The 25,989-nt window shown below is 54.4% G+C and overlaps 1 protein-coding gene across 1 annotated transcript in view; it reads right to left on the bottom strand.

The window, feature by feature from the left end:
* Positions 1-25,989, bottom strand: part of Ralgapa2 (Ral GTPase activating protein catalytic subunit alpha 2) — a 282,989-nt gene that overhangs the window by 215,671 nt on the left and 41,329 nt on the right. The window lies entirely within an intron of this gene.

Genomic DNA, 25,989 nt, shown 5'->3' on the forward strand with positions numbered 1-25,989 from the left:
GGGACTGGAGAGTCACCATCTTCAGGGCTGCGCTCCAATAGATGGGCCCCCGCCTATGCATATGCAGGAAGCACTGCACGGTGCATGGGTTTAAAACCAGAGCACATGAAGTTGTGAGGGGAAAGTGTGGGGGAGGGGAACGTGTGAGGGAGGGGAAAGTGTGGGGGAGGGGAAGTGTGGGGGAGGGGAGTGTAGGGGAGGGAAAGTATGGGAGAAGGGAGTGTAGGGGAGGGGAGGTGTGGGGGAGGGGACGTGTGGGGGAGGGGAGAAGGAAGGAATTGGGGAGTCTGAAAGGGAGTAGACCTGATTAAAATGCATTATAATCATGTATGGTTCTCAAACGAGTTTTTAAATTTTTATCATGCTTGAAAAAAAAAAATCCAAAAGGTTGACGAGAATGAACCCCTCTCCCCAAACTCTAGAGCACATTCTGGTAAATTATACTTAGATTATAAGAGCCCTTTTAATTTTAATATAACTACTTAACATATTCATCATATTTTTATGAGGGATCAGAGGACAACCTGTCGGTAACAGGATTGGGAGAGAGGTGTCAGGCTCACAGCGAGTACCTTAGCCCACTAAGCCATTTCACTGGCCTAGCAACAACCTTTCTTTTTCTTCTTTTTTTTTTTTAAAGGAGGGGGGGTCAAAATATATCTCTTGGCATTAATAAAACATTGGAATATCACCGTGGGGTGAAAATCCCTATTCTTGCACCCCGCAGGTGCATGAGTCTGTAACCCCAGCAGTCCTGCAGGGCAGGAGAGGCAGCCAGGAGAAGCCTCTGGAAGTCACCTTGCCGTAAGCAGCAGGGAAGAACAGGAGAGCCTGCCTCAGCCAGGTGGAGAGCAAGAACCAACAACTGTCTTCTGCCTCCAAGTACACACCATGTGACCTGCAGTCACACACATAAGCATGCACAAATGAACATATACGCACACATACATACACATCATACACACAGACACATAGCTGATTTTTTTTTTTCCCTCTTTGAGGTGTCTCTACGAAGCCCTGTCTGTTCTAGAACCTACTATGTAGATCAGGCTGACCTTGAACTCACAGGGATCCACTGGCCTCTGTCTCCTGAGTGCTAGGATTAAAGGTGTAGGCCACCAAATACACAAAAGGGAGTCATGAGTAGAAAAAATTTAGGAAGCCTTGCTCTATAGGACAATCAGAACTCACATGAGCCTTGTCCTACCAGAAGGATTTAATCTTTAAGGCCCTTCCACTCAGCCCATCCCACGCCGTGGCTGTGGAGGACAGTCTATTGGAGCAAGTGCCCACAGAGATAAGACAGGGAGCAGGGCGCCAGCACCGTCAACTCTGTAACTGGACTACAAATGAGGGACTCATGTCTACACTGCTGCCGGACCAAACAACTCAAGAGCCACCTATCCACAACAGGGCCCAGGTCACTGTCTTTAGTAACAAATTAACAGTAATCTTTGAAAGACAAGTTCTTTGGAAAATACGGTACAGTGGAGTTACAGGAAACAGCTACAGAAGTGTAGAACTGAGAAGGAATGGGAAGGAAGCCGTGGAGAGGGGAGCCCCGACCAGCTGAGAGGAGGCTCGGGAGCACGTCCCCAAGCAACTACCAGTGAGCTCCTCTACTCCAGGCTCCTGGAGAAGAGAGTGTGACCAGGGCTGGAAGTCTGAAGGGACTGATGGCAGAGGCTATCAGCTGACACCACTCCTGCAGTAGGTGGCAGATGGAGGAAAATCTGAGCACACATCCTTTTGTGTGCCACAGAAATATTTAAATTATTAACTAGGTTACTCTCGTCAGATTAAAGGGCTGGAGCCTTAAGAGAAGTGTGCCCTACTTCAGGGCCCAGCTGCTCCCTAGCTTTGTTTCCCACATCAGCTGGCAGTGGCTTTGCACAGATGGACGTCTGTCCCTCTGAGGTCCTCCTGTGTTCTGCCGCCTGCTTCCTAACAGTTCGTTTTGCCTGGGCAAATGCACACTTTTCCTGCACTCTCTTTCAAGGAAGGCTCCCAGCTACAAGGTAGGATCACCTTTGGATCCCATTATTCAAGAAGGTGCTAGGTGAAATAAAGATTTGGGGTGAGCTGGGTGGTGGTGGCACACACCTCTAGCCACAGCACTGGGGAGGAAGAGGCTGGCAGATCTCTGAGTTCAAAGCCAGTCTGGTCTACAGAGTGAGTTCCAGGGTACTGAGGGTCTACACAGAGAAACCTTGAATCAACGGGAAAAAGATTCAGGGTGGGTCTTGTCTTGATCTAATGGCTGACACGCCCACTGCTCTCCAGTCTTTTAACAGAAACCAAACTGGCATTCAGTCACACTTTTCAGTTTCCAAAACACATATTTATATTCCTCAGTTGGTTTTCTTTTATTAGTATATAACAGAAAGCACGTTTTAATATGAGAAAACAGAAAATGCATCAAATAGATGAGCATAAAGATGTTTCCATATTGTCCAAGTCCATCATGAAACCCATCTCCAATTCACTTAAGAGTCAGGTCAGGACAATCACCATTACTTCTCAAAATTATTCAGATTTATAAAATGGGTCTACTTTAAGGATATTAAAAATAAGCTCTGAGGTAATAATATTTCTAAAAGGACCTGTGAGATGGATTAATAAATAAATTTGCTCGCCACCAAGCCTGACAGCTTGAGTTCAATCCCCAGGACACACATGATGGAAGGAGAGAGTATGAACTTCCACAGTCGGCCCGACCTTCACATGTGCTCCATGGTACATGCATTCACACATACACTTACACATATGCGTGCACACACATACACACACATACAAACAACATATTTTTTTAAAAAGAATATTCCCCAAACGACAGAACTTAATACAAATCAGAGACTGAATTCTTTCTGTACACTAATGTGAGGGCTGTTTCTTATGGATTAAATCCTATAAGGGTCAATAAATACAAAGCCAAACACAACTACCTAGTCTAAATGCTAAGCCTGTGCCTCAGAAGTCCCACATGAAGCCTATCTTTGGTGAGGCAAATGCAAGCTGGCATTTCTTGCACTGCAGCTGATATTCTAAGCTGCACTGCTGTGAATGCCACATAAGCTATTGACATCTTGTTTGTAGTTTCACTGGAGAGTAAAATAAAAAAAAAACTCAAGAAAGCCACACGGTGTGAACAAATATTACTTTTCTGGAAAACACATGACTCTGTTTAATGCTCAGTGCTCAGCTGCATCTATATGGTAATCCATTACAGCACACTCAAAATCGAAATTAGGTATTACTACCGATCAGCACATCGGGGAACCCGTCGTTCTTTTAACTGATTATCCATAGCTACTTTCTCTTCAGAACCGACTGCATGACCAGGAATAATATGAAACATAAGCTGGAGTTTCTGCAAGATGCTATGGTGAACTTTAAAACTACCAGTCTTCATTTAATTTAGACGGGAAACTTTTTTCTCCAAATTATTACCAGACGATTGCAGCACAGCGGAGTCGGTTCACACTCAACATAAAGTCTGTGTGGGAAGTAGAGCAGCGAAGGAGGAGGAAGACGCTGCATGCTACAGCACAGCAGCTAATCTACCCGAAACAATAAGCAACTAAGCCTGCTCAGTGTGAGACTGGAGAGCTAGGGGAAACCTTCCCTCACACCAGCTGTGGGGCACAGTGTGTGCATGGAGAAGATGCTGCCCTGGGAGAAAGCACAAGACTTCATTTGAAAGAGCAGAGGTCCTAGCTTCTTGACTTTGGAAGTTAACAGTGTGCAGAAAACTTAAAATGAGAATTGGCAGTGCCTTCCGGAGGGCATGTGGGCTCAGAAGCACCATGTACAGACCCCAGGGGCACAACCTACAGGACACATCCTTTTTGCTACTGTCTGGTGGATTCTCACCAGTTACTAAAAGATAACTCCGATGTAGACAGAGCACACTCACTGGTGGTCAATACTTGTTTAGAATCCTTAGATTCAAGTGAGACAGAGCTAAAATAAGCAAACAGATAATCTTAAAAATAAAATGAAGCGGGGCTCGGTGGCTCATGCCTGTAATCCCAGCAGTCAGAGAGGCAGAGGCAGGTGGATCTTTGTGAGTTCAAGGCCAGCCTAGTGTACAAACCAAGTTCACGACAGCCCAGGCCACACAGAGAAACCCTGTTTCAAAAAAAACAAAACAAAGATGAAAAGAAGGAAGGAAGGAAAGAAGGAAGGAAGGAAGGAAGGAAGGAAGGAAGGAAGGGAATACATCTTATCTAAAAAAAATAAATAAATAAAAAACCAAAAATACTCTTTTACTTATACCGGAAATCCCTTCTACTACAGGACACTACTTAATCTCTCAGCATGCAGTTATGGGGTAAGGAAAGCACAGCTCCATATTGTCTCTCTATGGGATACTGTAAATACCAAACTCTACACAGACACACGACACACACACAACACAGACACAACACACACATATGCACACACACAGCACTACTTTAACATGGTAGGGTGGTGGCCAGGCAATAGTGACACACTCCTTTAATCCCAGCACTCAGAAGGCAGAGGTAGGTCGATTGCTGTGAGTTCGAGCCCAGCTTGGTCTACAAAGCGAGACCAGGGCAGCCAAGGCTACACAGGGAAACCTTGTCTCTAGGGACTGCTAGGGAGGGCAAGGGACAGAGCAGAGGGCCGCTAGGGAGGGTGAGGGACAGAGCAGAGGGCCGCTAGGGAGGGCGAGGGGCAGAGCAGAGGGCTGCTAGGGAGGGCGAGCGGCAGAGCAGAGGGCTGCTGCCTACAGTTAGTAAGTAGTTGGTCCAGTAGACCGCAGGAGGCTCTGGAGGAAGGCCAGCTAACACCCAGCTAGGACATGCAGAACTATACACAAAACATCCCCATTAGGACTAACGTACATTTTACACCCTTTCATCATGTCTTAACACGGCAACTTTCGCAGCTTCGGAAGCAGAGACAAGATACACTTTGTAAGTTCATCTGTTCACGCGCACTAGACATTTCACAAATGCTCACGTTAGTGGCATAAAATTCTGCTGTTAGCGGTGGGCTTTGCCCTGAAGGGAGATCAGCTCTAAAAAGAATCTTATTTGTGCACATGAAACTCACCTAAGAGGTGTCAGTCACAGCCACAGCTGTGTTAGTCTCCATTTCATGCAGGCTTTTGGTTTTTAGCTAAAAATTACCATATCTTTCACTCTTCCATTAAAATTACCATATCTTTCACTCTCTTCCATTTTTATACTAGCATAACTAGTTGGCTATTCTTTCCATGCCATTTTTAAATTTTTTATTTTAAAACATTCACTCTGAGGAAGTCCGCATAAGCAATGAGAAAGAAATTACAAAGTCCACATAAAATGCTGTAACTTCGTCCCTGTCACCCTAGAAACTTAAGATGTAAGTGTTTCCCTCAATGGGACTAGAGAGTACCTTAGTCCTGCAGGCTAGCTCAGGACTAGCTGCGCTGTCAGGTTTGTCGGGTTCATGAGTGAATGCCCCAGGTCTTCAGGATCAGCTGCAGTGAAGACAGCTCTTTTCTTCCTACCCAGTGTCATATGCACGTCAAACACTAGGTGTCACTCTCTAACAGCAACAGTGCTATAGGACCACACAAAACAAGCCAGAGAAAATGTACAACACAGCAAGCCTCTGTGCAACCCTCTTCTAAGCGTGTGTGTGTGTGTGTGTGTGTGTGAGAGAGAGAGAGAGAGAGAGAGAGAGAGAGAGAGAGAGAGAGAGAGAGAGAGAGAGAGAGAGAGAGAAACCAAGTCATTCAAACTAGGTCTCAGCACTCGTGTGAGATCATTGTAAGAGAAGATGTGCTCTGTTCTAACATAACACAGAGTGCTCACTTGTTACTGTCAATGTCCTCTCATTAAGTTTTGATGAGCTTTCTTCCATTACCTCAAAAGTGTATGCACTTCCTAACTGTCGCCTACATGATCTTCTTTGAGGGTGTCAGTTACCACAGGTCAGCCGCTACCATCCAGGGGTGGGAAGGGCACCTATGCTACAGCAGATAATCAATTACAAGAATGTAATTTCAGACTTCCACAAACATCCTGTCTCCAGGTTCCCTTCCTCCAAGGTGAACTGAATAATTCATACAGTCTGTGGGGCCAATCCCAAGTTTCTCACCTCTGCATAAGGTCCCAATGAATAAGAAAAGCTGCAGTTCTGACATTGGGGCTCTAATTCAAATTATCAATGCACCACAGTGTAATAAGAAAATTAATAAGCTAAACATTTATGCCTTTTCTACCTTCCAGTTTGTTGAGTACACAAACAAAAGCAGGCATTAAAATAACCACGTTACAAAAAAAGAAAGGAGGAAGGGAGGGAGGGAGAGACAGACAGATGGGGGGGGAGAACGAGGGGGGATCTGGGTCCTATGTTTTAACATGTTCCCAGTATCCAGTAAATGCCAGCACCGAGGAGAGATTACAGCAATGAAATCAGCATTCAGCTTACCGGGTGGCATTCAAATGCAAAGCAGTGCCAGGAGAATGACAGCCAGCCTGGCTTCGCCGGCCCTGTAGGGACAAGTCATGTGACTGCTATCAGGAGAGTCCGTCCCCTACTTTGAGGAACCATGAGAGCCTGAGCCCACTATCTCTACCAGCTCACCGAAAGCAATGAGAAGGCCATGAGGGCACTCTGCTAAAGCGGGATGGAAAGCCCACTGCAGCTCCAAGCCCACTGCCCATACAGCGACTCCTGAACCCAGCTGGGTGGGCGAGGCTTTGTAAATATAGACCCTCCCTGTGATCCAGCACCCCCACAGTCTGTGGAGAGGGAAGAGAGCACACTCCTGTCACCTAGAGAACTGAAGGAAAAGCGGCTGCCTGTGCCTGCGGCTATCCACGCCCTTCCTCTGTGCCCTTCAAGAAGCTCAGGTGTCACCTGCACCCTCTGTGCAGCACACCTGCTGTAACTGCCCTCTCTCCTCAGTGCTTCCCAGACCAGGCTGCCCTTCCACCAAAGGAGGGACAGAGAAGAGACAGAGCCTCACCCTGCAATGACAGGGCTTGTGGCCTTCAGCGTGCGGTAGGGGTGAGGGGTGAAAGGGGCTGGAGGTGTGGTGGAGAGATTTGCAGTTATATTAATGTCATTTTCATGTCAAGCATGAAAACAAAAGAATGAAATTTGCATGTTTTTTCAATTTCATGTTTACAGAACACTGCTTTGAAGCCATATTTCTTTGCTCTATAGGAGTCAAGCAATACTCAGGCCACAGCCACAGCAGGTTGAGACTAGCAAAAAACCTAGGAAATCAACTACAATAAAACCCTAATTCTTTCAAGTCCCTACCCCACCAGGACAAACCTAAGGTAAGGTTAAAGTCTAACGCTGTGTCTAACAAAGAGGAATGAAGTCGCTTGGAGACTCCACTACACGTGACATGCATATCCGTGCATGCAGAAGAACAGCTATACACATAAATAAAATAGGTAATTTTAAAAGCTAAACAAGAGTTCAAGCATTTTAAAATTTAGAACAAAATGAAAGAACGAAACTACATCTCATACTTAAAAAGAAATTTTCCATGACTTGTTTAGACCCTTCAAACAAAGCTACAGATGCAGATCCGAGGGTTAACAGGCCTGGAAGAGACTGTGAGGCTCAGCCAGTCCGACCCCTGACTGCTAGGCCTGGAAACCAAAGCAAAGAAGGCACCTCTCTTGAGTCACCAGCTTACTGCTATCAAGGCTGATCTAGAACAAGACATCTCTGACGCTTGTCTCTTTATCCTCAAGTTCTAAGTGTGGGTGTGGGTTGTGGCGGGGGGGCTATGAACTGTGGGTGTGCGGTGGGGTGCTATGAACTGTGGGTGTGCGGCAGAGTGCTATGAACTGTGGGTGTGCAGTGGGGTGCTATGAACTGTGGGTGTGCAGTGGGGTGCTGTGAACTGTGGGTGTGCAGTGGGGTGCTGTGAACTGTGGGTGTGCAGTGGGGTGCTATGAACTGTGGGTGTGCAGTGGGGTGCTATGAACTGTGGGTGTGCAGTGGGGTGCTATGAACTGTGGGTGTGCAGTGGGGTGCTATGAACTGTGGGTGTGCGGTGGGGTGCTATGAACTGTGGGTGTGCAGTGGGGTGCTATGAACTGTGGGTGTGCAGTGGGGTGCTATGAACTGTGGGTGTGCAGTGGGGTGCTATGAACTGTGGGTGTGCAGTGGGGTGCTATGAACTGTGGTGTGCGGTGGGGTGCTATGACTGTGGTGTGCAGTGGGGTGCTAGAACTGTGGGTGTGCAGTGGGGTGCATGAACTGTGGGTGTGCAGTGGGGTGCTATGAAACTGTGGGTGTGCAGTGGGGTGCTATGAACTGTGGGTGTGCAGTATGGGGTGGCTATGAACTGTGGGTGTGGCATGGGGTGCTGTGAACTGTGGGTGTGCAGTGGGGTGCTATGAACTGTGGGTGTGCAGTGGGGTGCTGTGAACTGTGGGTGTGCAGTGGGGTGCTATGAACTGTGGGTGTGCAGTGGGGTGCTGTGAACTGTGGGTGTGCAGTGGGGTGCTATGAACTGTGGGTGTGCAGGTGGGGTGCTATGGAACTGTGGGTGTGCAGTGGGGTGCTATGAAACTGTGGGTGTGCATTGGGGTGCTATGAACTGTGGGTGTGCAGTGGGGTGCTATGAACTGTGGGTGTGCAGTGGGGGTGCTTTGAACTGTGGGTTGTGCAGTGGGGTGCTATGAACTGTGGGTGTCAGTGGGGTGCTATAACTGTGGGTGTGCAGTTGGGTGCTATGAACTGTGGGTGTGCAGTGGGGTGCTATGAACTGTGGGTGTGCAGTGGGGTGCTATGAACTGGGGGTGTGCAGGTGGGGTGCTATGAACTGTGGGTGGCGGTGGGGTGCTATGAACTGTGGGTGTGCAGTGGGGTGCTATGAACTGGTGGGTGTGGCAGGTGTGGTGCTATGAACTGTGGGTGTGCAGTGGGGGTGCTATGAACTGTGGGTGTGCAGTGGGTGCTATGAACTGTGTTGGGCAGTGGGGTGCTATGAACTTTGGGTGTGGCAGGTGGGGGTGCTATGAACTGTGGGTGGTGCAGGTGGGGGTGCTATGACTGTGGATGTGCAGTGGGGTGCATGAAACTGTGGGTGTGCAGTGGGGTTCTATGAACGGTGGGTGTTGCGTGGGCGTGCCTATGAACTTTGGAGTGTGCAGGTGGGGTGCTATGAACTGTGGGTGTGCAGTGGGGTGCTAGTGAACTGTGGGGTGTGCAGTGTGGGGTGCTATGAACTGGTGGGTGTGCAGTGGGGTGCTATGAACTGTGGAGTGGTGCAGTGGGGTGGCTATTAGACTGTGGGTGTGCAGTGGTGTGCTATGAACTGTGGATGTGCCAGTGGGGGGGGGCAGATGCTATGAACTGTGGGTGTGCAGTGGGGTGCTATGAACTGTGGGTGTGCAGTGGGGTGCTATGAACTGTGGGGTGCAGTGGGGTGCTAACTGTGGGTGTGCAGTGGGGTGTGTATGAACTGTGGGTTGCAGTGGGGTGCTATGAACGTGGGTGTGGTGGGGTGCTATGAACTGTGGGTGTGCAGTGGGGTGCTATGAACTTGGGTGTGCAGTGGGGTGCTGTGAAGTGGGGTGGCAGTGGGGTGCTATGAATGTGGGTGCTATGAACTGTGGGTGTGCAGTGGGGTGCTATGAACTGTGGGTGTGCAGTGGGGTGTGCTATGAACTGTGGGTGTGCGGTGGTGGTGCTATGAACTGTGGTGTGTGGCAGAGGTGCTATGAATGTGGTGCGGTGGGGTGGGGGGTGGACTGTGGGTGTGCAGTGGGGTGTATGAACTGTGGGGTGCGGTGGGGTGCATGAACTGTGGGTGTGCAGTGGGGTGCTATGAACTGTGGGTGTGCAGTGGGGTGCTGTATGAACTGTGGGTGTGCAGTGGGTGCTAACGTGTGGGTGTGCGAGGGCAGAGTGCTATGAACTGTGGTGTGTGCAGTGGGGTGCTGTGAACTGTGGGTGTGCGGTGGGGTGCTATGAACTGTGGGGTGTGAGTGGGGTGCTATAACTGTGGGTGTGCGGGGGGTGCTTGAACTGGGGTGTGCGTGGGGGTGCTATGAACTGTGGTGTGCAGTGGGGTGCTGTGAACTGTGTGGTGTGCAGTGGGGTGCTATGAACTGTGGGTGTGTGGACGAGTGCTATGAACTGTGGGTGTGCAGTGGGGTGCTATGAAACTGTGGGTGTGCAGTGGGGTGCTATGAACTGTGGGGTGTTGTGCAGAGTGCTCTGAACTGTGGGTGTGCGGTGGTGGTGCTATGAACTGTGGGTGTGCATGGGGTGCTATGAACTGTGGGTGTGCAGTGGGGTGCTTGTGCGTGAAACTGTGGGTGTGCGGTGGGGTGTGCTATTGGAACTGTGGGTGTGTGGCAGATGTATGAATGTGGGTGTGCGGTGGGGTGCTGTATGAACTGTGTGCGGTGGGTGCTGATGGTGTGGCGAGTGCTATGAACTGTGGGTGTGCAGTGGGGTGCTGCTATGAACTGTGGGTGTGCGTGGGTGCTATGAACTGTGGTGTGGGCAGAGTGCTATGAACTGTGGGTGTGCAGTGGGGTGCTATGAACTGGGGTGTGTCGGCAGAGTGCTATGAACTGTGGGTGTGCATGGGGTGCTATGAACTGGGGTGTGCGTGGGGGTTGAACTGGGGGTGCGGCGGGGTGCTATGAACTGTGGTGGCAGTGGGTGCGTGAACGTGGGTGTGCAGGGGTGTGTTGAACGTGGGTGTGCGTGGGGTGCTATGAACTGTGGGTTGTGCAGTGGGGTGCTATGAACTGTGGGTGTGCAGTGGGGTGCTATGAACTGTGGGTGTGCAGTGGGTGGCTATGAACTGTGGGTGGGGTTGGCAGAGTGCTATGAACTGTGGGTGTGCAGTGGGGTGCTATGAACTGTGGGTGTGCAGTGGGGTGCTCTGAACTGTGGGTGTGCATGGGGTGCTATGAACTGTGGGTGTGGGCAGAGGTGCTATGAACTGGGTGTGTGCATGGGGGTGCTGATGAACTGTGGGTGTGCAGTGGGGTGCTATGAACTGTGGTGTGCAGTGGGGTGCTATAGAACTGTGGGGTGTGTGCGGGGGTGCTATGAACTTGGGGTGCTGGGGTGCGTGAACTGTGGGTGTGCAGTGGGGTGCTATGAACTGTGGGTGTGTGGCAGGAGTGCTCATGAACTGGGGGTGTGCAGTGGGGTGCTATGAACTGTGGGTGTGCAGTGGGTGCTATGAACTGGTGGGTGTGCAGTGGGGTGCTATGAACTGTGGGTGTGTGGCAGAGTGCTATGACTGTGGTGGCAGTGGGTGCTATGAACTGTGGGTGTGCAGTGGGGTGCTGATGAATGGTGGGTGTGCAGTGGGGTGCTATGAATGTGGGTGTGCGGGGTGCTATGAACTGTGGGTTTGCAGTGGGGTGCTATGAACTGTGGGTGTGCAGTGGGGTGCTATGAACTGTGGGTGTGCAGTTGGGGTCTATGAACTGTGGGTGTGTGCAGTGGGGTGCTTGAACTGTGGGTGTGCAGAGTGCTATACTGTGGGTGTGCTGCGGATGCTATGAACTGTGGGTGTGCGGCAGGGGTGCTATGAACTGTGGGTGTGCAGTGGGGGTGCTATGAACTGTGGGTGTTGCAGTAGGGTGCTATGAACTGTGGTGTGCGGTGGGGTGCTATGAACTGTGGGTGTGCGTTGGGGTGCTTTGAACTGTGGGTGTGCAGTGGGGTGCTAGGAACTGTGGGTGTGTGCAGAGGGTGCTATGAACTGTGGGTGTGCAGTGGGGTGCTATGAACTTGTGGGTGTGCGGTGGGGTGCTAGTGAACTGTGGGTGTGCAGTGGGGTGCTATGAACTGTGGGTGTGTGCAAGTGGGGTGCTATGAACTGTGGGTGTGCAGTGGGGTGCTATGAACGGTGGGTGGTGCAGTGGGGTGCTGATGAACTGTGGGTGTGCAGTGGGGTGCTATGAACTGTGGGTGTGCAGTGGGGTGCTGTGAACTGTGGTGTGCAGTGGGTGCTATGAACTGTGGGTGTGCAGGTGGGTGCTATGAACTGTGGGGTGCTGTGGGGTGCTATGAACTGTGGGTGTGTGGGGTGCATGAACTGTGGGTGCAGGGGTGCTATGAACTGTGGGTGTGCAGTGGGGTGCTATGAACTGGGGTGGTGCAGTGGGGGGCTATGAACTGTGGGTGTGCAGTGGGGTGCTATGAACTGTGGGTGTGGGCTGGGGTGCTCATGAACGTGGGTGTGCAGTGGGGTGCTATGAACGTGGGTGTGAGTGGGTGCTGATGAACTGTGGGTGTTGGCGATGGGAGTGCTATGAACTGTGGGTGTGCGGTGGGGTGCTATGAACTGTGGGTGTGCGGCAGAGTGCTATGAACTGTGGGTGTGCGGCGGGGTGCTATGAAACTGTGGGTGTGCGTGGGGTGCTATGAACTGTGGGTGTGCAGTGGGGTGCTATGAAACTGTGGTGTGCAGTGGGGTGCTATGAACGTGGGTGTGCATGGGGTGCTATGAACTGTGGGTGTGCGGTGGGGTGCATGAACTGTGGGTGGTGGCAGGAGTGCTATGAACTGTGGGTGTGCAGTGGGGTGCTATGAACTGTGGGTGTGCGGTGGGGTGCTATGAACTGTGGGTGTGCTGGGGTGCTATAACTGTGGTGTGCGGCGGTGCTATGAACTGTGGGTGTGCAGTGGGGTGCTATAACTGTGGGTGTGGCAGGGGTGCATGAACTGTGGGTGTGTGGGGCAGAGTGGCTATGAAGTGGGTGTGCGGTGGGGCTATTGAACTGTGGGTGTTGCAGTGGGTTGCTTTGAAACTGTGGGTGTGCAGTGGGGTGCTATGAACTGTGGGTGTGCAGTGGGGTGCTATGAAACTGTGGTGTGGTGGCAGAGTGCTATGAACTGTGGGTGTGCATGAAATCCTGTGGGTGTGCGGGGGGGTGCTATGAACTGTGGTGGCGTGCAGAGTGCTATGAACTGTGGGTGTGCGTGGGGTGCTATGAAACTGTGGGTGTGCAGTGGGGGTGCTATTGAACTGTGGGTGTGCGTGGGGTGCTATGAACTGTGGGTGTGCAGTGGGGTGCGTGAAGTGGGTGTGCAGTGGGGTGCTATGAACTGTGGGTGTGTGGCAGGTGCTATGAACTGTGGGTGTGCAGTGGGTGCTATGAACTGTGGGTGTGCGTGGCGGGTGCTGTGAACTGTGGGTGTGCTGCAGGGTGCTATGAACTGTGGGTGTGCAGTGGGGTGCTATAAACTGTGGGTGTGCGGTGCGGGGTGCTATGAACTGTGGGTGTGCAGTGGGGTGCTATGAACTGGGGTGTGCAGTGGGGTGCTATGACTGTGGGTGTGCGGTGGTGGTGTTGCTTGTGAAATTTGGGTGTGCGGTGGGGTGCTATGAACTGTGGGTGTGCAGTGGGGGTGCTATGAACTGTGGGTGTGTGGCAGAGTGCTATGATGTGGGTGTTGCAGTGGGGTGCTATGAACTGTGGTGTGCTGGGGGTGGACGGGGTGCAGTGGGGTGCTATGAACGGTGGGGTGCAGTGGGGTGCTGTGCACGTGGGGTGTGCCTGTGGGTGTGGGGTGCTATTGAACTGTGGGTGTGTGGGAGTGCTATGAACTGTGGGGTGCGTGGGGTGCTATGAACTGTGGGTGGTGCAGTGGGGTGCTGTGAACTGTGGGTGTGCAGTGGGGTGCTATGAACTGTGGGTGTAGTTGGGGTGGGGGGTGCATGATAACTGTGGGTGGCGGTGGGGGTGCTGTGAATCTGTGGGTGTGCGGCAGAGTGCTATGAACTGTGGGTGTGCAGTGGGGTGTATGACTGGGGTGTTGAAGGGTGTGGGTCTGTGAACTGTGGGTGTGCAGTGGGGTGGTGCTGTGAACTGTGGGTGTGCATGGGGTCTATGAATGGTGTGTGGGAGAGTGCTATGATGTGGGTGTGCGTGGGGTGTGTGTGAACTGTGGGGTGTAGGCGGGGTGGGCTATGAACTGTGGGTGTGCGTGGGGTGCTGTGACATTGGGTGTGCAGGGGGTGCTATGAACTGTGGGTGTGCAGTGGGGTGCTATGAAACTGTGGGTGTGCGGCAGGGGCTATGACTGTGGGGGCGGGGGTGCTATGAACTGTGGGTGTGGCGTGGGTGCTATGAACTGTGGTGTGCAGTGGGGTGCTATGAACTGTGGGTGTGCGGTGGGGTGCTGTAGAACTGTGGGTGTGCAGTGGGGTGCTATGAACTGTGGGTGGCGGCAGAGGGTGCTATGAACTGTGGGTGTGCGGGGGGTCTGGTGTGAGTTGTGCTATGAACTGTGGGTGTGCAGTGGGGTGCTATGAACTGTGGGTGTGCAGTGGGGTGTATGAAGTGTGGTGGGTGCAGTGGGGTGCTATGAACTGGGGTGTGCACGTGGGGTGCTATTGAACTGTGGGTGTGCGGCAGGGCAGAGTGCTATGAACTGGGTGTGCAGTGGGGTGCTGTGAACTGTGGGTGTGACGTGGGGTGCTATGAACTGTGGTGTGCGGCAGGTGCTATGAATGGGGTGGCGGGGGTGCTATGAACTGTGGGTGTGCAGTGGGGTGCTTGAAACTGTGGGTGTGCGGTGGGGGCTATGAACTGGGGTGTGGCGAGTGGCGATGACGTGGGTGTGCAGTGGGGGTATGATGCTATGAACTGTGGGGTGCTGCGGGGGTGGGTGTTGAACTGTGGGGTGTGCAGTGGGGTGCTATGAACTGGGGGTGCGGCAGGTGCATGAACTGTGGGTGTGCAGTGGGGTGCTATGACTGTGGGTGTGCAGGGGGTGCTGTGAACTGTTGGTGCAGTGGGGTGCTGTGAACTGTGGGTGGTGGGTGCTATGAACTGTGGTGTTGCAGGTGGGTGCTATGAACTGTGGGTGTGCAGTGGGGCGTGAACTGTGGGTGTGCAGTGGGTGCTATGAACTGTGGGTGTGCGGTGGGGTGCTATGAACTGTGGGTGTGCAGTGGGTGCTACGAACTGTGGGTGTGCAGTGGGGTGCTTGAACTTGTGGTGTTGGCAGTGGGGGGTGCTATGAACGTGGGTGTGCAGTGGGGTGCTATGAACTGTCGTGGGTGTGCGGTGGGGGTGCTCTGAACAATGCGGGTGTGCAGTGGGGTGCTATGAACTGTGGGTTGTGCAGTGGGGTGTCTATGAACTGTGGGTGTGCAGTGGGTGCTATGAACTGTGGGTGTGCATTGGTTAGTGCTATGAACTGGGGTGGCAGTGTGGGTGCTATTGAACTGTGGGTGTGCAGTGGGGTGTCTGTATGAACTGTGGGTGTGCAGTGGGGTGTATGAATGGGGTGTGCGTGGGTGTATGAAGTGTGGTGGTGCATTGGGTGCGCTATGAACTGTGGGTGTGCCGTGGGGTGCTATGAATGTGGGTGTGCAGTGGGGGCTATGAACTGTGGGTGTGCGTGGGGGGTGCTTATGACATGTGGGTGCGGGGTGGGGTGCTATGAACTGTGGGTGTGCGGAGTGGGGTGCTATGAAACTTGGGTGTGCAGTTGTGGTGTGCTATGAACTGTGGTGTGTGCAGTGGGGTGCTAATGAAATGTGTGTGTGACGAGTGGGTGCTATATGAACGTGGGTGTGCAGTGGGGTGCTATGAACTGTGGGTTGTGCAGTGGGGTGTGCTATGAACTGGTGTGGTGGCAGTGGGGTGCTATGAATGTTGGATGTGCAGTGGGGTGCTTGAATGTGGGGTGCTTGGGGTTGCTATGAATGTGGGGTGCGGTGGGTGTGCGGGTTCTATGAACTGTGGGTGTGCGGCGGGGTGCTTGGACTGTGGGTTGTGTAGGGGGTGGTGGTGCTATGAACTGGGTGTGCAGTGGGTGCTATGTACTGTGGGTGTGCAGTGGGTGCTATGAACTGTGGGGTGTGCGGTGGGGTGACTTGGAAACTGTGGGTGGTGGCAGGAGTGCTATGAACTGTGGGTGTGCGGTGGGGTGCTATGAACTGTGGGTGTGCGCAGTGGGTGCTATGACTGTGGGTGTGCGGTGGGTGCTATGAACTGTGGGTGGTGCGTGGGGTGCTATGAATGTGGGTGTGTGCAGGGGGGTGTGCTGTGAACTGTGGGTGTGCCAGTGGGGTGATTGAACTGTGGGTGTGCGGCAGGTGCTATGAACGGTGGGTGTGCAGTGGGGTGCTTGAACTGTGGGTGTTGCGGTGGGTGCTATGAAACTGTGGGTGTGGCAGTGGGGTGCCTGAACTGCTGGGTGTGCGCGGGGTGTATGCTATGAAGGGGTGGGGTGGGGGTGGTGCTTTGGAATGTTTGGTGTGCAGTGGGGTGCTGAACTGTGGGTGCTGCAACGGTGGTGGGGTGCTATGAACGTGGGTGTGTGCAGGGGTGCTATGAACTGTGGGTGTGCAGTGGGGGTGCTGTGCCTGTGGGTGTGCAGTGGGGTGATGAACTGTGGGTGTGTGGCAGAGTGCTATGACTGTGGGTGTGCAGGTGGGGGCTGGGGTGCTATGATGAACTGGGGTGTGGCAGTGGGGTGCTATGAACTGGGTGGCGTGTGCTGACGTGGGGTGCTGTGAACTGTGTGGTGTGCAGTTGGGGTGCTATGAACTTGGGTGTGGCAGGAGTGCTATGAAACTGTGGGTGTGCGTGGGTGCTAGGTGCCTATGAACTGTGGGTGTGCTGGTGGGGGTGCTATGAATGTGTGGGTGGCAGAGTGTATAAAACTGTGGGTGGAGTGGGGTGCTATGAACTGTGGGTGTGCGTGGGGTGCTCATGAACTGTGGGTGTGCGGAGAGTGCTATGAACTGTGGGTGTGCAGTGGGGTGCTATTGAACTGGGGTGTGCGGTGCTATGAACTGTGGGTGTGCAGTGGTGGTTATGAACTGTGTGTGTGAGGGTGGGGTGGGGTTGCTATGAAACTGTGGGTGTGCGGGGGGTGCTAGCTGTGGGTGTGAATGGGTGTGTGAGTGGGTGGCAGTGGTGCTATGAATGTGGTGTGCAGTGGGGTGCTATGAACTGTGGGTGTGCAGTGCGGGTGCTATGAATGTTGGGTGCAGTGGGTGTGCTGTGAACTGTGGGTGTTGCAGTGGGTGCTATGAACTGTGGGGTGTGCAGGGGTGCTATGAACTGTGGGTGTGTGCTGGGGTGGGGTGGGGTGCTATGAACTGTGGGTGTGCAGTGGGGTGCTATGAACGTGGTGGGTGTGCAGTGGGGTGCTATGAAACTGTGGGTGTGCGGAGCGGTGCTATGAAACTGTGGGTGTGCGTGGTGGGGTCTGTGAACTGTGGGTGTGCGGTGGGGGCTATGAACTGTGGGTGTATTCGTGGGGTGCTATAACTGTGGTGTGCGGGGCGGTGGGTTGCTATGAACTGTGGTGTGCAGTGGGGTGCTTGAACTGTGGGTGTGCAGGTGGGGTGTATGATGAATGTGGGTGGTGCAGAGTGCTATGAAACTGTGGGTGTGCAGTGGGGTGGTGCTATGAACTGTGGGTGTGAGGTGGAGTGTGCTATGAACGTGGGTGTGCAGTGGGGTGCTATGAACTGTGGGTGTGTGGCAGAGTGTATGAACTGTGGTGTGCAGTGGGTGCATGAACTGGGTGTGAGTGGGGTGCTGTGAATGTGGGTGTGCAGTGGGGTGCTATGAAACTTTGTGGGTGTGTGCAGAGTGCTATGAAAGTGGGTGTGTGCAGTGGGGGGTGCTATGAAATGTGGGTGTGCAGTGGGTGCTATGAACTGTGGTGTTGCAGTGGGGTGCTATGAACTGTGGTGTGGTGGCAGTGCTATGAACTGTGGGTTGTGAAGTGGGGGGTGCTATGAATGCTGGGGTGTTGCAGGGGGTGCTATGAACTGTGGGTGGGCAGGGGTGCTATAATGTGGGGGCGTGGGGTGCTCTGAACTGTGGGTGTTGCAGGGGGGTGCTATGAACTGGGGTGTGTGCAGTGGGTGCTATGGAACTGTGGGTGTGCCAGTGTGGGGTGCTATGAAAGTGGGTGTGCGGCCGAGTTCTATGAATGTGGGTGTGCCGTGTGGGTGCTGTGAACTGTGGGTGTGCGTGGGGTGCTATGAATGTGGGTGTGTGGCGAGTGCTATGAACTTTGGGTGTGCAGTGGGGTGCTAGACTGGGGTGTGCGTGGGGTGCTATGAACTGTGGGTGTGCAGTGGGGGGGTGTGCTATGAATGTGGGTGTGTGGCGAGTGCTATGCAGAACTGTGGGTTTGCAGTGGGTGCTATGAACTGTGTGTGCAGTGGGGTGCTATGAAATGTGGGTGTGCGTGCAGTGGGTGCTATGAACTGTGGGTGTGCAGGGGTGCTATGAACTGGGTGTGTGAGTGGGTGTATTAACGGTGGTGTGCAGTGGGGTGCTATTAACTGGGGGGTGCCGTGGGGTGTTCTTGAACTTTGGGTGTGCAGTGGGGTGCTATGAACGTGGGTGTGCGGTGGGGTGCATGAAACTGTGGGGTGTGGCAGCAGTGCTATGAACTGTGGTGTGCGGTGGTGGGGTGGTGCTTGAACTGTGGGTGGCGGTGGGGTGCTATGAACTGTGGGTGTGCAGTGGGGTGCTATGAACTGTGGGTGTGCGTGGGGTGCTTGAACTGTGGGTGTGCAGTGGGTGCTATGAACTGTGGGTGTGCGTGGGGTGCTATGAACTGGGTGTGTGGGGTGTTGAATGTGGGGTGCGGGGGGTGCTATGAACTGTGGGTGTGAGGTGGGGTGCTATGAACTGTGGGTGTGCAGTGGGGTGCTATGAACTGTGGGTGTGCGTGGAGGCTATGAACTGTGGGTGTGCGGGGAGTGCTATGAACTGTGGGTGTGCGGCAGAGGTGCTATGAACTGTGGGTGTGTGGGAGTGCTATGAACTGTGGGGTGCGGTTGGGGTGCTATGAACTGTGGGTGTGCAGTGGGGTGTATGAACTGTGGGTGTGCAGTGGGGTGCTATGAATGTGGGTGTGTGCACGTGGGGTGCTATGAACTGTGGGTGTGTGGCAGAGTGCTATGAACTGTGGGTGTGCGGGGGGGGCATGAAACTGTTGGGTGTGCGGGGGGGTGCTATTGAACTGTGGGTGTGCGTGGCGGTGCTATGAACTGTGGGTGTGTGCAGTGGGGTGTGCTATGAACTGTGGGTGTGCAGTGGGGGGTGCTATGAACGTGGGTGTGCGGGTGGGGTGCTATGAACTGTGGGTGTGCAGTGGGGTGCTGTGTGAAACTGTGGGTGTGCAGTTGGGGTGCTATGAATTGTGGGTGTGTGGCAAGAGTGCTATGAACTGTGGGTGTGCAGGTGGGGTGCTATGAATGTGGTGTGCTGTGGGTGCTATGAACTGTGGGTGTGCGTGCAGAGTGCTATGAACTGGTGGGTGTGCAGTGGGGTGTATTGAACTGTGGGTGTGGCGTGGGGTGCTATGAACTGTGGGTGTGCAGTGGGGTGCTTTGAACTGTGGGTGTGCAGTGGGGGTGCTATGAAAACTGTGGGTGTGCGGTGGGGTGCTATGAACTGTGGGCGGTGCTGGGGCGTGTGCTATGAACTGTGGGTGTGCGGGTGGGGTGCTATGAACTGTGGGGTGTGTGGCAGAAGTGCGTATGAACTTGTGGTGTGCAGTGGGGTGCTATGAAGTGGGGTGTGCAGTGGGTGAGTGAACTGTGTGGTGTGCAGTGGCGGGGGTGCTATGAACGTGGGTGTGCAGTGGGGTGCTTGAATGTGGGGTGCGGGGTGCATTGCTATGAACTGTGGGTGTGGGCAGAGTGCTTGAACTGTGGGTGTGCAGTGGGGTGTATGAACTGTGGGGTGCAGTGGGTTGCTGTGAACTGTGGGTGTTGCAGTGGGGTGCTATGAACTGTGGTGTGCGGTGGGGTGCTATGAACTGTGGGTGTGCGGTGGGGTGCTGAAACTGTGGGTGTGCGGGGTGCTATGAACGTGGGTGTGCAGTGGGGTGCTATGAACTGTGGTGTGTGCAGTGGGGTTGCTTATGAACTGGGGTGTGCAGTGGGGTGCTGTGAACTGTGGGTGTGCAGTGGGGTGCTATGAACTGTGGGTGTGTGGCAGAGTGCTAGAATGTGGGTGTGCGGTGGGGTGCTGTGAACGTGGGGTGGGCGGGGTGTATGAACTGTGGGGGAGTGGGGTGCTGTGAACTGTGGGTGTTGCAGTGGGGGTTGAACTGTGGGTGTGCAGTGGGGTTGCTATGAACTGTGTGGTGTGCGGGCAGCAGTGCTAGAACTGTGGGTGTGCGGGGGGGTGTGCTATAACTGTGGGTGTGCAGTGGGTTGCTATTGGTGCTATGAACTGTGGGTGTGCAGTGGGGTGTCTATGAACTGTGGGTGTCAGTGGGGGGTGCTATGAAACTGGGGTGTGCGGTGGGGGTGCTATGAACTGGTGGGTGTGCAGTGGGGTGGGCTATTGAAACTGTGGGTGTGCGCAGGTGAGTGCTATGAAAAGTGGGTGTGCGGCGGGGTGCTATGAATGTTGGTGTGCAGGGTGGGTGCTAGAACGTGGGTGTGCGGATGGGGTGCTATGAACTGTGGTGTGCGTGGGGTTGCTATGCACTGTGGGTGTTGCAGTGGGGTGCTATTGACTGTGGGTGTGCGTGCGCAGGTGCTATGAAACTGTGGGTGTGCAGTGGGTGCTAGTGAAACTGTGGGTGCAGTGGGGTTGCTATGAATGTGGGTGCAGGGCGGTGCTTGAACTGTGGTGTTGCGTGCGGGTTGCTATGAACTGTGGGTGTGCAGTGGGGGCGTGAACGTGGGTGTGCGTGGGTGCTAGACTGTGGGTGTGCGGGCAGAGGCTATGAAATTGGGTGGCAGTGGGGTGCTGTGAACTTGTGGGGTGTGGGTGTGTGGGGTGCTTGAATTGTGGGTGTGCGTTGTGCATGAACTGTGGGTGTGGCAGGTGGGGTGCTATGAACGGTGGGTGTGCAGTGGGGTGCTATGAACTGTGGGTGTGCAGTGGGTGTGGCTATGCATACTGTGGTGTGGCAGTGGGGTGCTTGTAACTGTGGGTGTGGTGGGGTGCTATGAACTGGGTGTGAGTGGGTGCTGCTATGAAACTTGGTGTGTGGGGTGCGTGACGTGGGTGGCAGTGTGCTATGAATGGGGTGTGCTTGGGGTGCTATGGAACTGTGGTGTGCAGTGGGGTGCTGAAACTGTGGGTGTGCGGCGGGGTGCTATGAACTGTGGGTGTGCGGTGGGGGCTATGAACTGTGGTGTGCAGTGGGGTGCTGTGAACTGTGGGTGTGCAGTGGGGTGCTATGAACGTGTGGGTGTGTGCGGCGCAGAGTGCTTGATGAACTTGTGGTGTGCAGTGGGGTGCTATGAACTGTGGGTGTGCAGTGGGGTGCTGTGGAACTGTGTGTTGTGCGGTGGGGTGTTGTGTGTATGAGGTATGAACTGTGGGTGTGCAGTGGGGTGCTGTGAACTGTGGGTGTGCAGGTGGGGTGCTATGAACTTGGGGTTTGCGGACCGAGTGCTATGAATGTGGGTGTGCAGTGGGGTGCTGTGAACTGTGGGTGTGGTGGTAGCTGGGGGTGCGTGTGGGGTGGCAGGTGCTATGAACTGTCGGGTGTGCGGGGGGGCTAGAACTGTGGTGGCAGTGGGGGCGCTGTGAACTGGGGTGTGCGGGGGGTGCTTATGAATGTGGGTGTGCATGGTGGGGTGCTAGACCGTGGTGTGCGGTGGGGTCATGAACTGTTGGGTGGGGGCAGGAGTGATATGAACTGTGGTGCTGCAGTGGGGTGCATTGAAACTGTGGGTGTGCGTTGCTGGTGGGGTGCTGAGAACTGTGGCGTGTGCGGTGGGGTGCTGTGAACTGTGGGTGTTGCGGGGGGTGACTATGAAGACATGTATGGGTGTGCGTGGGGTGCTATGAACTGTTGGGTGTGCGAAGTGGGGTGCATGTATGAAATGTGGGTGTGCAGTGGGGTGCTTATGAACTGTGGGTGTGCCGGTGCTTGCATGGGTGATCGTGGAATGTGTGGTGTGCAATGTGGGTGTGGCTATGAATGTGGGTGTGAGTGGGGGTGCTATGAACTTGTGGGTGTGCAGTGGGGCGCATTGAATCTGTGGGTTGTTGCAGTGGGGGTGTTATGAACTGTGGGTGTTCGGTGGGGTGCTTGAAATGTGGTGTGCGGTGGGGTGCTGGGTGCTAGAACTGTGGGTGTGCAGTGGGTGCATGAAATGTGGGTGTGCAGGGGGTGCTACTGAACTGGGGTTGTGTCTCGTGGGGTGCTAGTGAACTGTGGTGTGAAGTGGGGTGCTATGAACTTGTGCGTGGGTGCTTGCTGGGGTGGGCAGGCTGCTATGAATGTGGGTGTGCAGTGGGTGTTGTGAACTGTGGGTGTGCGGTGGGGGTGCTGCTATGGAACTGTGGGTGTCGGTGTAGGGTGTGTGAACTGTGTGTTGCCGGGTGGGGTGCTTTATGAACTGGTGTGTGAGTGGGTTGCTATAACTGTGGGTGGCAGTGGGGTCTATGAACTGTGGGTGGCAGTGGGGTGCTATGAACTGTGGGTGTGCGGTGGGGTGCTATGAACTGTGGGTGTGCGGTGGGGTGCTATGAACTGTGGGTGTGCAGTGGGGTGCTATGAACTGTGGGTGTGCGGTGGGGTGCTATGAACTGTGGGTGTGCGGTGGGGTGCTGTGAACTGTGGGTGTGCGGTGGGGTGCTGTGAACTGTGGGTGTGCGGTGGGGTGCTATGAACTGTGGGTGTGCGGTGGGTGCTGTGAACTGTGGTGTGCGGTGGGTGCTGTGAACTGTGGGGTTGCGGCAGATGGTGGGTGTGGCAGTGGGGGTGCTGTGAACTGTGGGTGTGCGGCAGAGTGCTATGAACTGTGGGTGTGCAGTGGGGTGCTGTGAACTGGGGTGTGCAGTGGGGTGCTGTGAACTGTGGGTGGGCAGTGGGGTGCTGTGAACTGTGGGTGTGCGGTGGGGTGCTATGAACTGTGGGTGTGCGGTGGGGTGCTGTGAACTGTGGGTGTGCGGTGGGGTGCTGTGAACTGTGGGTGTGCGGCAGAGTGCTATGAACTGTGGGTGTGCAGTGGGGTGCTGTGAACTGTGGGTGTGCGGCAGAGTGCTATGAACTGTGGGTGTGCGGTGGGGTGCTATGAACTGTGGGTGTGCAGTGGGGTGCTATGAACTGTGGGTGTGCGGTGGGGTGCTATGAACTGTGGGTGTGCGGCAGAGTGCTATGAACTGTGGGTGTGCAGTGGGGTGCTGTGAACTGTGGGTGTGCGGCAGAGGCTATGAACGTTGGGTGCAGTGGGGTGCTATGAACTGTGGGTGTGCAGTGGGGTGCTATGAACTGTGGGTGTGCAGTGGGGTGCTGTGAACTGTGGGTGTGCAGTGGGGTGCTATGAACTGTGGGTGTGCAGTGGGGTGCTATGAACTGTGGGTGTGCGGCAAGAGTGCTATGAACTGTGGTGGTTGTGCAGTGGGGTGCTATGAACTGTGGTGCGGTGGGTGTGCTGTGAACTGTGGGTGGCGGCAGAGTGCTATGAACTGTGGGTGTGCGGTGGGGGTGTATGAACTGTGGGTGTGCGGTGGGGTGCTATGAACTGTGGGTGTGCAGTGGGGTGCTATGAACTGTGGGTGTGCGGTGGGGTGCTGTGAACTGTGGGTGTGCAGTGGGGTGCTATGAACTGTGGGTGTGCAGTGGGGTGCTATGAACTGTGGGTGTGCAGCGGGGTGCTATGAACTGTGGGTGTGCAGCAGAGTGCTATGAACTGTGGGTGTGCGGCAGAGTGCTATGAACTGTGGGTGTGCGGTGGGGTGCTATGAACTGTGGGTGTGCAGTGGGGTGCTATGAACTGTGGTGTGCAGTGGGGTGCTATGAACTGTGGGTGTGTGGCAGAGTGCTATGAACTGTGGGTGTGCAGTGGGGTGCTTGTGAACTGTGGGTGTGCAGTGGGGTGCTATGGAACTGGGTGTGCAGTGGGGTGCTGTGAACTGTGGGTGTGCAGGGGGTGCTATGAACTGTGGGTGTGCGGTGGGTGCTATGAACTGTGGGTGTGCGGTGGGTGCTATGAACTGTGGGTGTGCAGTGGGGTGCTGAACTGTGGGTGTGCGGTGGGGTGCTATGAACTGTGGGTGTGCAGTGGGGTGCTGTAATGTGGGTGTGCAGTGGGGTGCTATGAATGTGGGTGTGCGGTGGGGTGCTATGAACTGTGGGTGTGCAGTGGGGTGCTATGAACTGTGGGTGTGCAGTGGGGTGCTATGAACTGTGGGTGTGCAGTGGGGTGCTGTGAACTGTGGGTGTGCAGTGGGGTGCTATGAACTGTGGGTGTGTGGCAGAGTGCTATGAACTGTGGGTGTGCAGTGGGGTGCTATGAACTGTGGGTGTGCAGTGGGGTGCTATGAACTGTGGGTGTGCGGTGGGGTGCTATGAACTGTGGGTGTGTGGCAGAGTGCTATGAACTGTGGGTGTGCGGTGGGGTGCTATGAACTGTGGGTGTGCAGTGGGGTGCTATGAACTGTGGGTGTGCGGTGGGGTGCTATGAACTGTGGGTGTGCAGTGGGGTGCTATGAACTGTGGGTGTGCAGTGGGGTGCTATGAACTGTGGGTGTGCAGTGGGGTGCTGTGAACTGTGGGTGTGCGGTGGGGTGCTATGAACTGTGGGTGTGCAGTGGGGTGCTGTGAACTGTGGGTGTGCGGTGGGTGCTATGAAACTGTGGTGTGCGGTGGGGTGCTATGAACTGTGGGTGTGCAGTGGGGTGCTGTGAACTGTGGGTGTGCAGTGGGGTGCTATGAACTGTGGGTGTGCAGTGGGGTGCTGTGAACTGTGGGTGTGCAGTGGGGTGCTATGAACTGTGGGTGTGCAGTGGGGTGCTATGAACTGTGGGTGTGCAGTGGTGCTATGAACTGTGGGTGTGCAGTGGGGTGCTATGAACTGTGGGTGTGCAGGGGGTTGCTATGAACTGTGGGTGTGCTGGTGGGGTGCTGTGAACTGTGGGTGTGCAGTGGGGTGCTATGAACTGGGGTGTGCAGTGGGGTGCTATGAACTGTGGGTGTGCGGTGGGGTGCTATGAACTGTGGGTGTGCAGTGGGGTGCTATGAACTGTGGGTGTGCGGTGGGGTGCTATGAACTGTGGGTGTGCAGTGGGGTGCTATGAACTGTGGGTGTGCAGTGGGGTGCTATGAACTGTGGGTGTGCAGTGGGGTGCTATGAACTGTGGGTGTGCAGTGGGGTGCTATGAACTGTGGGTGTGCGGTGGGGTGCTATGAACTGTGGGTGTGCAGTGGGGTGCTGTGAACTGTGGGTGTGCGGTGGGTGCTCTGAATGTGGGTGTGCAGTGGGGTGCTATGAACGTGGGTGTGCGGTGGGGTGCTATGAACTGTGGGTGTGCAGTGGGGTGCTATGAACTGTGGGTGTGCGGTGGGTGGGTGCTATGAACTGTGGGTGTGCAGTGGGGTGCTGTGAACTGTGGGTGTGCGGTGGGGTGCTGTGAACTGTGGGTGTGCAGTGGGGTGCTGTGAACTGTGGGTGTGCAGTGGGGTGCTATGAACTGTGGGTGTGCAGTGGGGTGCTATGAACTGTGGGTGTGCAGTGGGGTGCTATGAATTGTGGGTGTGCAGTGGGGTGCTGTGAACTGTGGGTGTGCAGTGGGGTGCTATGAACACAAAAGTTCCAAGTAGCTACAATGCAGAGAGGTGGAAAATGTAAGAAACTTTAATGCAACAATAAATACCAACAGTACAAATCACTGTGGGGGACACAAAGAACTGGAAGTAATGGCTGCCGGGCTGGGGAACTTTATGGTCTCATTAAGAGGCTAAGGCACAGCCACAGGAAGGGATAGCAAGCGAATGCTCACACGCTGTGGGTTATCACACACAGCCACTCCAGGACGAGCGCTCCCCACTCTCACCCCAGCAACACTTGCCGGAAGAATTCAGTTTGAAAAGTGCGAGGAAGAGTGTCTGGGGAAAAAAAGGTTAAGCCCCTGCAAAGAAAGGCACATCAGCTAACAGGCAGAGGAGAAACAGCAAAGCAGCCAGGATCTGAGGGAGCCATGCTCCAGAGAAGGACAATGGCAGATGTGGAGGAAAGCTCCACTGCCACCCAGAGGATGAAGGACTCTGAAGGGC

This window comes from Acomys russatus, chromosome 4 (assembly GCF_903995435.1).
Source record: "Acomys russatus chromosome 4, mAcoRus1.1, whole genome shotgun sequence".
Classification (NCBI taxonomy): Eukaryota; Metazoa; Chordata; class Mammalia; order Rodentia; family Muridae; genus Acomys; species Acomys russatus.